This window comes from Symsagittifera roscoffensis, chromosome 3 (genome assembly GCF_963678635.1).
Source record: "Symsagittifera roscoffensis chromosome 3, txSymRosc1.1, whole genome shotgun sequence".
NCBI classification, from domain to species: Eukaryota; Metazoa; Xenacoelomorpha; order Acoela; family Convolutidae; genus Symsagittifera; species Symsagittifera roscoffensis.
Window position 1 is genome coordinate 35,367,390 of NC_087064.1, and position 11,036 is coordinate 35,378,425.

At 36.6% G+C, this 11,036-nt stretch overlaps 1 protein-coding gene across 1 annotated transcript in view; it reads right to left on the reverse strand.

The window, feature by feature from the left end:
• LOC134842663 (116 kDa U5 small nuclear ribonucleoprotein component-like) overlaps window positions 1-8,568 on the reverse strand; it is a 410,937-nt gene extending 402,369 nt beyond the window's left edge. Inside the window, exon 1 of the mRNA XM_063859108.1 lies at window positions 8,559-8,568. The gene's annotated coding sequence lies outside the window, so the exon portion shown is untranslated. The remainder of the gene's footprint in view (window positions 1-8,558) is intronic.
• Window positions 8,569-11,036: the final 2,468 nt, after the last annotated feature.

Sequence of the window (11,036 nt, forward strand, 5' to 3'; positions counted from 1 at the left end):
AAACTTACTTCAGTTTTGATGGATCAAATTTAGACAGTTTTCGAATTTATTACCTTTTTGTGTATACCTAACTTTTTCATGCAGTCTGCACAGATGCTTTTTAGATCTTTTAGTGGCCTGCAATTTTTGGGAACCTCTTTGCTCAAAACAGGTTCGAACTCTTTCATCCACAAATTTGCCAGTATGACTTCAATAGCCAAACCATTCTTCTGTGTACTTGAAGTGCACTTGACCTACAGCAAAGTTTAGTAAGGCCTTCATAGTTTTGCTTGCAATGTCTGGAGGTTTCTCTGGCTCATAAAAATTTTTGTATGCAATATTGATAGCCTCTTTGAGTGGAACATAAGTGTACAATTTTTTGACGTCTAGTGAAATTATGTGGCCATCAGAGTCTAAACAAACCTTCTCAATTCCCTCTCCTGTGTATTTCGTTCTATGTTCGCTCACTCAATTTTATCAATACAATTCGGCAAAGATCGAGTAGGGCGCAATGGTATGTCTTTTTTCTGTACTTTTGCTAAACTGTACAAACGAGTCTGTTGATACCTGCTGACCTTATCTTGATGAATAGATGTTCACTCATGTCGTTGTTTTTTTTCCGGTCTCAACAACTCTTTGTTAATTGCTTTCAGTTTTAATACCAGTGAATCATCATTGCTTCAAATTGGTCTCACTGTAACAATTCCAACATATTGGTTTCTCATTCGTGTTTTTTCGTCATACAATATACTGCTGCAAGGATGTTGTTTTTGTGATACATTCTAGCTTTTTTCACCCCTCCATCAGATGGTTTTTGCTTGCTCGCTTTACACAGGCTCTAGCTGCCAGTTCAACCTCACACAACAACTGCCTGTTATAGTCTGACTTTAAGTTTTTCAGTTGGAATAAAAAAACACAGCAGCCGAAATGTTTTTTTTTTTCAGAATTTTTTGCGAAACGGGTGTTTGAGTCCCAGGGATAAACGTTTTTTCACCGTCCTTGGTAAATCAATGCCATTTGAAGCTGTTTTTAACGTTTCACATTCTTTGCCTAACGGTCTACCTTCACTTTCTGAGAGCACCCTGTTGTGCAAACAGTCCCGTATTAAATCGTTTTCTAAGCATTTTCCCAGAAACCAAAGTCTATGAAAACAATTATTTAGTTTAAGATACCATTTAAGACAATCCAGCACCAGTTGCCACGAAAATTTATTCTTCAGTATCCATCTGAGATGTAGTGGAGCGAGAATTGTTGAGTGCATTACCTTGCAGACCACTATGTACGAACCTCACGAGGCACAAAGCAAATAAAAACAAAACAACAGTAAGAGTTTGATGAAGTAACATCCGCTTGATCCTGCCGTTTCTCTAATTCCTTCCTCTTTGTCCTTGAGGGTCTGTTCTTGACTCATGATGTCTTTCCAACAATTTCTATAGCTTTACTTGGTTCTCTACTACCAGCCTGAGCGACTTCAACTCCAGGGCACTATCTTGGTAAAGCTCCAAATAGTATCTCACCAACTCTGGCTCGTGTTTTTCATTCCTCTTCGATAGGAGGTAGTTGGTCATGGTAATGACCAAAATGTCCGTTCGTCTCAATGCTTCTTCGATGTCGGGCAGCCCTTTTTTCCTACAAAACACTATCGCCCTGAATTGCGCACTTGTCGTGTTTAGATAGTTGGAAAAACTCCAGGACTGCCGGGTCAATAGTTGTTTGATCTGTGGCTGCTAATTGAATTGCAGATGACGTCGTGCTACACCACAACGTCTTCTCTTGATTGAAGAGGGCCCTTGTCTGGAAGAAATTATAAGTTCTGTTACCTATTGTTTGTTTTCGGGTTGGGAGAGAGAGAGAGAGAGAGAACGGGAATAGTCGTCACGATTGTCCAAAAGACCTTTCTTTCTTCAGATTCCACGTCCTTAAAATTGTGGTATAGCATACTAGCGGCTACCATGAAAACCATTCTGGCTCTGATACTATCAGACAAAATATCAAAAAGGAGAAACACAAAAAAGCAATTAAAATAAAAATGTACATTTATAATAAACCCTGTACGTTTCTGTACCAGTTTTTTTTTAAAGAAAAAGGACTAATTCTACAAATTTTTTAACACGTTTTACTGGTTCCTCAATGAGGTAAAAATCAGTTTAAAATCCAGCTCAGCGTTACTGGGGTGTGCCACAAAATAACTAGAGAGAGAGAGAGAGCGAATTAAAATGTGAATTACGAACGTTTTCGCCCATTTGTTCATCATCAGGTTTAAATAAATTGAAGAGTTATAAAATAGTCATCAAACACAAAAACATCCTTAGACAATGGCTATACAAAAAAAAGAAAATTAAAAAATTAGAAAGTTTGCGCCAAAATTAGAAAGTTTGCGCAAAACTTTATCATGATCATATCTTCACACTCAACTTTTTGAGACATTTTTCTAATTTTAACTTTTAATTGAAATTAATTTAAAATAAATTTTTCAATTTGTCTCATTTTTTGTTTTCGAAATGTTTGAAATGTTTATCACAAAATTTATTTTTTTGTATTAGCGAAAATTCGTTGTCGGAACAATAATTTCTAATTGAATTAGAATTTAAAGTGTCAAATTAATTTCTAATTCCAAAATTTTTTTTGTTGATATAAAAATTAAAAAAAATCGAAATAAAAATTGTCAGGTTACGATAAAGACAAAATAGAAAAATGCAAAAATGTATACTTCTTTTTAATTCAATTGAAAAATAATATAGATAGAATGTCTCAAAAACTTAAGTCTGATGAATTAATCAAGATGTAATTTTGGCGCGAAACTCAAGTTTGCAAACTTCTGATTGATAGAATTTCAATTTTTTCATTTATCAATTGTCTTAGGATCTTTTGATGATCGATGATCATTTCAAAAAATTTTTATCCTTTTAAAACTGATGATGCACATTTGTGCGAAAACGTTCATACCTTACTTTTTTAATTCACTCTATCTCGATTGTGGTTTAGTTTAAAGTTGAAAGTAAATTAATACAAAAAAATAATACGTTGTTCAATAAATTTGTTGGATTTCCAATTTACGTTGTATTTCCAATGAAATAATCAAATTATGAACATTAAAATGCATTACTTATCGCAAGTGTTCTACAACACCGTGTATTTATTTTTCCGTTGCAAATTTTTTAGTGATGAACATAAAACTATTTTCTTTGTTAGTTTAGTAGGTGGTAGGTCAGAATACCTTATACATTTCTACCCTATAAATAATAGCAAGTCAAAAAATCAAAGTCAGCGAGATTAAATTCAGAAGTCCCTTTATCACACTGTCCAGCCAAAATTCTAGGAATTTTCTAGATATGGAAGTGAAAAGTTTAATGAAGCACAAGCCAATCAACAGCACAAGTGACAAATTTCAAACCATCTGGTCGCTTCTGATCTTTCCTGTGAAGGTGTGCTGGCTGTAAAACAGAAGGATTGAGAGTGGGGGCGAGAATTTACTAATAAGGGCATCTAAACTTGAATGCCTAGAGAATCTCCCTGCACTTTTGAGATGAAAGAGGCCATACCAACCATCCTCGAAATCATCCTTACATAAACGCATCTATGTTTTTCGCAAATTTCTGAAAATCGGAGGAATCCAACTGCAATTCTAAGCTGCTGATTTGACCGTTTCTTTCTTAGATTTTTACACGGTATGATATTCAACCGTTGCGATCCGTAGATATCCTTGTAAGCCTTGAAATTGCTAAAAATTTACCCTATGCCATTATATCCTCCTACCAACCTACTATATACCATTAATTGATCTTTATTGTAAAAATCCTAACGAAGCATATAGTTGCAAAAACGTTTAAAATTTACTTCATCAAAAATTTTTTCAATTTTAATTGAAAAATTTTAAGAAATAAAAAACTGAAGGCTTATAAATACAACCGTTAAGGGGCCAAGGTCTAAATTTTTTTTTAAATATTTCTTTAGGGAGTTTTTTTAACGTTTCTTTATAGATACGTAGAAAATAGCCAAATTTTAATTGAGTTACGGAAATGTTTCATATTGTAGCAGCTAGCTCCTTATTCCATAGCATCAACACCCTCAATAGAAGTGAAAAAATGCAGTACAAGAGCCTTGTTCTAGCATTTCCTGGACTATCATTCAACATTAATTCACTAAACCAGATTAAAAACTTTATTTGATTACTGGAAGAGAGAAAATTGATGATGTGGCACGATATGGTGAACAAAACCATCAACAGCCACAGAAAAAAAACAACTTTCTCCCAGCATGTGTTGAGGAGGTGACAACTTATTTGAAGTCCGAGAAGAAGCAGATACTGGCAATTATCCACTGCAGACGCGAAGGAGGGCCCGAACTGTTTAATCAGCTACTCGTAAATGGAGTGCTCATCATTCCTGCCAAAAAACGGCTGCAATCCAAGAGCAAACAGAACGATCCGGATCAGATCACTGTCTATTTGAAGCTGTACCAGAGTGGAGACCTGCGCTGAAGTCTCTGCGATTCGTATTGGCACCGAATAAAAAGACTGGCAGGGCAACCAAAAGAGACCATCGCAGCCATGAAGGATTGCAAAAGCAATACCCGAGCAAAAACTGAAGGCCGAGGAAGAGTCTGCGCTTTCAACTCGGGTTGAGTTGAGTGTGAATTGTTTTGATTTGTACCTTGGGAGTTTTTTACCACAGTATTTTTGCCTGCTGTATGACCCAGACAAGTTTTATATAAAAAAAGTTGTTAAAAATCGAATATCTGTACATAGATTGAAGCTTCAGAGAAATTGTTTGAAAAAAAACCTCATAGCAGGACAGTTGCATTTTAGTGTCCCCGACACAATCTTTTCGGGCCAACTTTTGCATAAGATTCATCTGAAGCTACAAAGGACTGTGACATCTAGGGTTAAAGAGGACAGGAAAAAGCACGAGGAGATGGTAGTGAAATTCCCATCGCTGTTGCAGAAAGAAACAGACGAAGAGTTGTGGGCATCCGTTTTCCGTATCGTAAGGCGTCAAGTTTTCGCAAACATAAAAAAAGCAGAAGAAAACCATAGAAAAAGTTGGAAAAACTGTCCGAAAGACAAGATAAGCCGTTTGGGGGGAGAAATGGGCAACCAAGTATTGATCTTGACAACCTTGAACTGCCTGGATGCGTACAAGAAAAGCTGTAAATGAGTCCGAATCATCTAAATAGAGACAAAGATAACTATATGAACTTTAGGCTTGATATCAAAAGTTTTCTCTCACAATTGAAAAACCAAAAAATAACAGGTGAAATTTTATAAAAATTAGAAGCCGCGGCAAAGGCATATGCAAAACCCAAGAGACAAAGCCTTTGAAACAAGAAAATAACTCGAGGATGATGAGTTGCTGGCTGTACCCTTTGATACGGAGGTTGGTTGTTGCAAAATGAGGAAAAAAAGATGAAGCAAAACAGGAACCTTCGTTGCAACCTGCTCAAAACCTTAAAAAGCAGCCAAGGATAAATTGATACTGAAAATTGAGAAGGATTTAAAAAAATTTTTTTGCCATGAACACAAGAGACAAGGAAACGATCAACTATTTATAAGATGAGATCAAAAGGAGGCAACTCCCATTGGTACGGTTTAGCTAGAGTACACAGGGTTGAGACGCCCCTATAACCAGTTCTATCAATTTCGGGCTCGTATAGGAATCTCAACAAAACATAGGCAACTTTTTTTGACAACATCGATGGAGCCAATGTTGAAATAAACTCTAAAGATGCCAAAGAAACAATGAAAACACTGCTCTAGATCCGGATAAACTATGATATCTTTTGACGTGAAAAGTCTGTACACTAATATTCTCCTGAAGCAAGCAAGTGAAATTGCTTTACAGAAAATGTACAGCTATGAGTCTCCTCCTGAAATTCAAAAAGTGACAAGAAAAAGGCTGTCATACGGGGGTCATCAATGTACATTTCAAGTGTAATAATTCATGATATGTTCAAGTTAATGGTCTAGGAAAAGGCGCTTTTCTTGCAGGTATAAGGCTGAAAGAGTACGATTTTGTTTTAAAACAAGAAAAACCGGCCGGAACGGGGATGCAGACAGCGGATGATTTGACCGGTTTGTGCCCATGTTGCAGCAGGAAAGATTCCAGATTAAAAACTTTATTTGATTACTGGAAGAGAGCAAATTGGTGGTGTGGCACGATATGGTGAACAAAACCATCAACAGCCACAGAAAAAAAAAACAACTTTCTCCCAGCATGTGTTGAGGAGGTGACAGCCTATTTGAAGTCCGAGAAGAAGCAGATACTGGCAATTATCCATTGCAGACGCAAAGGAGGGCCCGAACTGTTTAGTCAGCTACTCGTAAATGGAGTGCTCATCATTCCTGCCAAAAAACGCTGCAATCCAAGAGCAAACAAAACGATCCGGATCAGATTACTGTCTATTTGAAACTGTACCAGAGTGGAGACCTGCGCTGAGGTCTCTGTGATTCATATTGGCACCGAATAAAAAGACTGGCAGGGCAACCAACAGAGACCATCGCAGCCACGAAGGATTGCGAAAGCAATACCCGAGCAAAAACTGAAGGCCGAGGAAGAGTCTGCGCTTTCAACTCGGGTTGAGTTGAGTGTGAATTGTTTTGATTTGTGCCTTGGGAGTTTTTTACCACAGTATTTTTGCCTGCTGTGTGACCCAGACAAGTTTTATTTTAAAAAAACAACTTGAAAAACTGAGTTAGACTATTTATTTGTTATTTAAAAATCGAATATCTGTACATACATTGAAGCTTCAGAGAAATTGTTTGAAAAAAAACCTCATAGCAGGACAGTTGCATTTTAGTGTCCCCGACACAATCTTTTCGGACCAAGTTTTGCATAAACTTCATCTGAAACTACAAAGGACTGTGACATCTAGGGTTAAAGAGGACAGGAAAAAGCACGAGGAGATGGTAGTGAAATTCCCATCGCTGTTGCAGAAAAAAACCGACGAAGAGTTGTGGGCATCCAATTTCCGTATCGTAAGGCGTCAAGTTTTGGCAAACATAAAAAAGCAGAAGAAAACCATAGAAAAAGTTGGAAAAACTGTCCGAAAGACAAGATAAGCCGTTTGGGGGGAGAAATGGGCAACCAAGTATTGATCTTGACAACCTTGAACTGCTTGGATGCGTACAAGAAAAGCTGTAAATGAGTCCGAATCATCTAAATAGAGACAAAGATAACCAAATGAAGTTTAGGCTTGATATCAAAAGTTTTCTCTCACAATTGAAAAACCAAAAAATAACAGGTGAAATTTTATAAAAATTAGAAGCCGCGGCAAAGGCATATGCAAAATGTAAAGCAAACACCAAGAGACAAAGCCTTTGAAACAAAAAATAACTCGAGAATGATGGGTTGCTGGCTGTACCCTTTGATACGGAGGTTGGTTGTTGCAAAATGAGGGAAAAAAATGAAGCAAAACAGGAACCTTCGTTGCAACCTGCTCAAAACCTTAAAAAGCAGCCAATGATAATTTGATACTGAAAATTGAGAAGGATTTTTAAAAATTTTTTTGCCATGAACAGAAGAGACAAGGAAACGATCAAATATTTCTAAGATGATATCAAAAGGAGGCAACCCCCGTTGGTACGGTTTAGCTAGAGTACACAGGATTGAGACGCCCCTACAACTAGTTCTATCAATTCCGGGCTCGTATAGGAATCTCAACAAAACATAGGCAACTTTTTTGACAACATCGATGGAGCCAATGTTGAAATAAACTCTAAAGATGCCAAAGAGACAATGAAAACACTGCTCTAGATCCGGATAAACTATGATATCTTTTGACGTGAAAAGTCTGTACACTAATGTTCCCCTGAAGCAAGCAAGTGAAATTGCTTTACAGAAAATGTACAGCTATGAGTCTCCTCCTGAAATTCAAAGAGTGACAAGAAAAAGGCTGTTAAATACGGGGGTCATCAATGTACATTTCAAGTGTAATAATTCTTGATATGTTCAAGTTAATGGTCTAGGAAAAGGCGCTTTTCTTGCAGGTATATGGCTGAAAGAGTACGATTTTGTTTTAAAACAAGAAAAACCGGCCGGAACGGGGATGCAGACAGCGGATGATTTGACCGGTTTGTGCCCATGTTGCAGCAGGAAAGTAACATTTAGATGAATGCGAAATAATCCAAAACTGTTACCATCTAAAATGCGGGAAAAATCCGATGATGCAGGTGCATCGATAACCGAGATATTATGGTTTTGTGAAAACTGCTGTCTCGCTAAGAAATATGAGAAGGATACACCACAGGTAAAATTGTTCCTCGTGTATGTGGATGACATTGAAGAAACATTAAATGTGAGTCAACTTGTGTGTTCGATGCCGCAAAGTTCTCTCCATCCAAAGCTTCAGTTCAAGCTAAAGGAAACCAATTCCGAGGGCAGTTTGCTCTTCCTGGAACTAAACATAAATATGTCACAGGGGTAAAGTGCAGTTGGTATCAAAACCAACCAATTCTGGGACCATGTTGAATTATGGAAGCTGAGCCCCAGCTCTTTACAAGCGTAGTTCTACCTGTACACAGAGTGTTTAGGAGTACAAGACACTGTACACAGAGTGTTTAGGAGTACATCTAACTGGGGGCCATTTAATAAGACTATGGAAACTGAGTGAGCGCAAATGATGACAAATCAGTACCCTGAATATTTGGCTGCAGACCTATGCTGATGGTGCCATATAGAGGTAATCAAAGACAGCATTTTGCGAACAGGTTACGAAGTTCAACCAGCGTTCAACTAGTTTTGAATACACAAGAAAACTACATTCATGTTTACCACCGCTGATATCAGCTTTTCTATTGACCTCAGGTCAAGAATGGTTTATAAACCGTCATCTAGGTTCGACAACTAGAATTGAGTAACCTAAGAAAGCAGACCCACTGTTAGTCATCCGCTTTATTCAATGCAGTCTTGAGATGAATAACGCAGATAATAACCAGGAAATGATAGATAATTCGAATAACCAAACTGAACTCTTTACACTATACACAATACGTACCAGAAAAAAGAAATAGGGCTTGAGCGCGCGCGATGACTTTAGAAGAAAGGAGTAGACACTGAAGGTCTATTCGCAGTATTATTTTGGTTTTGTATTCAAAAATTTAGACAGGTTAATTAAACTTCCAAGCAAAAAAGCCTTTTCAATTGAATTTAATTGTTAAAGGTATTTCAAACTAAATATTAAATTTAGAGATCATTTGCGATTGGCTAATGTCTTAGAATGATTTGTTAGATCAAAATTTAATGTGATATAGTGTATAGAAATTTTGCAAATTGATGTTTCAAGGTCATTTACATTAGTTCATTGTGAGAACCCTGACGATGCACATAGTTGCAAAAAAGTTTGAAAAAATGAATGAAACGATTATGAATTCCATTTGTCGTTGCGCTTATTTTCAGCTATAATACTTATACCCGCTGAAATAGTCACTGCTTTTTTCAACATTGTTTTTGAGGAGATCAAAGAAGTATCTGACAAGTTTGATCTCGATGAAAACATCACACAAAAAGTTGATGAGATAGCTTCATACTTCCAAAGCACCTACATCAAAGCTGAAAACATCGGATGGAAATCTCGTGATAATTTTTTCCAGTAAAACGCAGCTGCTGAACTAATCAGGACAACAATCGCCGTAAGCCGCTGGTTTCTTGGCGTTATTTACTCTCCTTAAATTAACCAGCTAACCAGTCCCACTCTTCTGGTGAAGTCAATTTGGAGGCTGCGAATCAAATGTTCAAAATTTTGAAAGTACTGGGAGAACAGTAATCCAGCCGCAAGAAATACAAAGAATTGAAAAAAGTTGGAAAAAAAATTTGCATTAAATTTATCAAAGATTTTATTGTAATGTATTTGGTTTCTCTTACTCAAAGAAATTACTCCTAGTTACTGTTTTTAATCAAATTTTAATAATTTTTTAAAAAATTGTTTAATTTAGAAAAAAACATACCTTGTTTGAGTTTCCCTTGGCCGTAAAGGGCAGCTATTTTGGAATTGATAGAAACAAATATCAAAAAAAATTAATTCTCGTTCGATTCGGCCTTGTCCTGGTACTGGAAAATTTACCTCTCGTGTTGCGATCAACTAGTCAATCTATTTGTAATTTTCAAATTTCCTTCTAAATTTGACTTCTCGGTGAGTTGTTCTTTCAAACTTTATATAATGAAACACATGCATTATCCATTAGGCTATATCGACTTGATGAGGTATAACTTTTGCTCATCTAAAAGTTAGCCGCAACGTAATCATTTTCCAACTTTGGATTAATTTCTACTCCTTCCTGCTTTGAATACAGTTCCAACTTGAACAAGCAAATATAACGCTGCTTTGAGATTTTACTCACATGCAGCAATTATTATTTAGCGCAATTAATAATTCTTTGATTTGTGAGGAAATTTTCTGTATCGGACTTGCCAAGAGGATGGGGTAAGTGTCATTTGCTTAACTTATAGGCTAGATGTTATATGGTAGATTGGTATGGGGTGGTTTGAAAGAAAGGATAAGTTTCTAAATTAGATTAGCTTAGAGTAGATTGTAATAGAGTAGAATGTCATGGAACCGTTTAGTGTAAGTCCCTAGATTTAGAATTATATGGACACTTCAGTGTAATAATTACGCCATTTACTCACCCGTCCTTTGTTCTTAGTTGATTGTACATGATAAAAGATTAGAATAATCAAATTTTTTTAAAAATTTTTAAGGTATCCCAAAGCAAACGAGAAACCGTAGCATCGTCAAATATCGCGGATTTTAGTCAGAGTTGGGACAGTCAGTGATTTCTTGTCAAAAGGCTATCGCGATTCTCGATACTTAAGAACTTATATGGGATATGCAGTTTTTTTGTTCTTTTCACTTATTCCCGAATAAATTACCTTTATCACATTTTCCAGTTGCAACCCTTGGTTTTTTCTAGATAAGGAAGTGATATAGATAAAAAGGTTCTTGTGACTAAAATCAAACTCGATATGCAGGCGGCTTTTGCAATCCAATCTTTGTTGCCTGATTTTAACAAGCTGCCTGCCCTGGGTTCCTCAGTATATAAACCAAGGTTCTTATGAAGCTTGCTC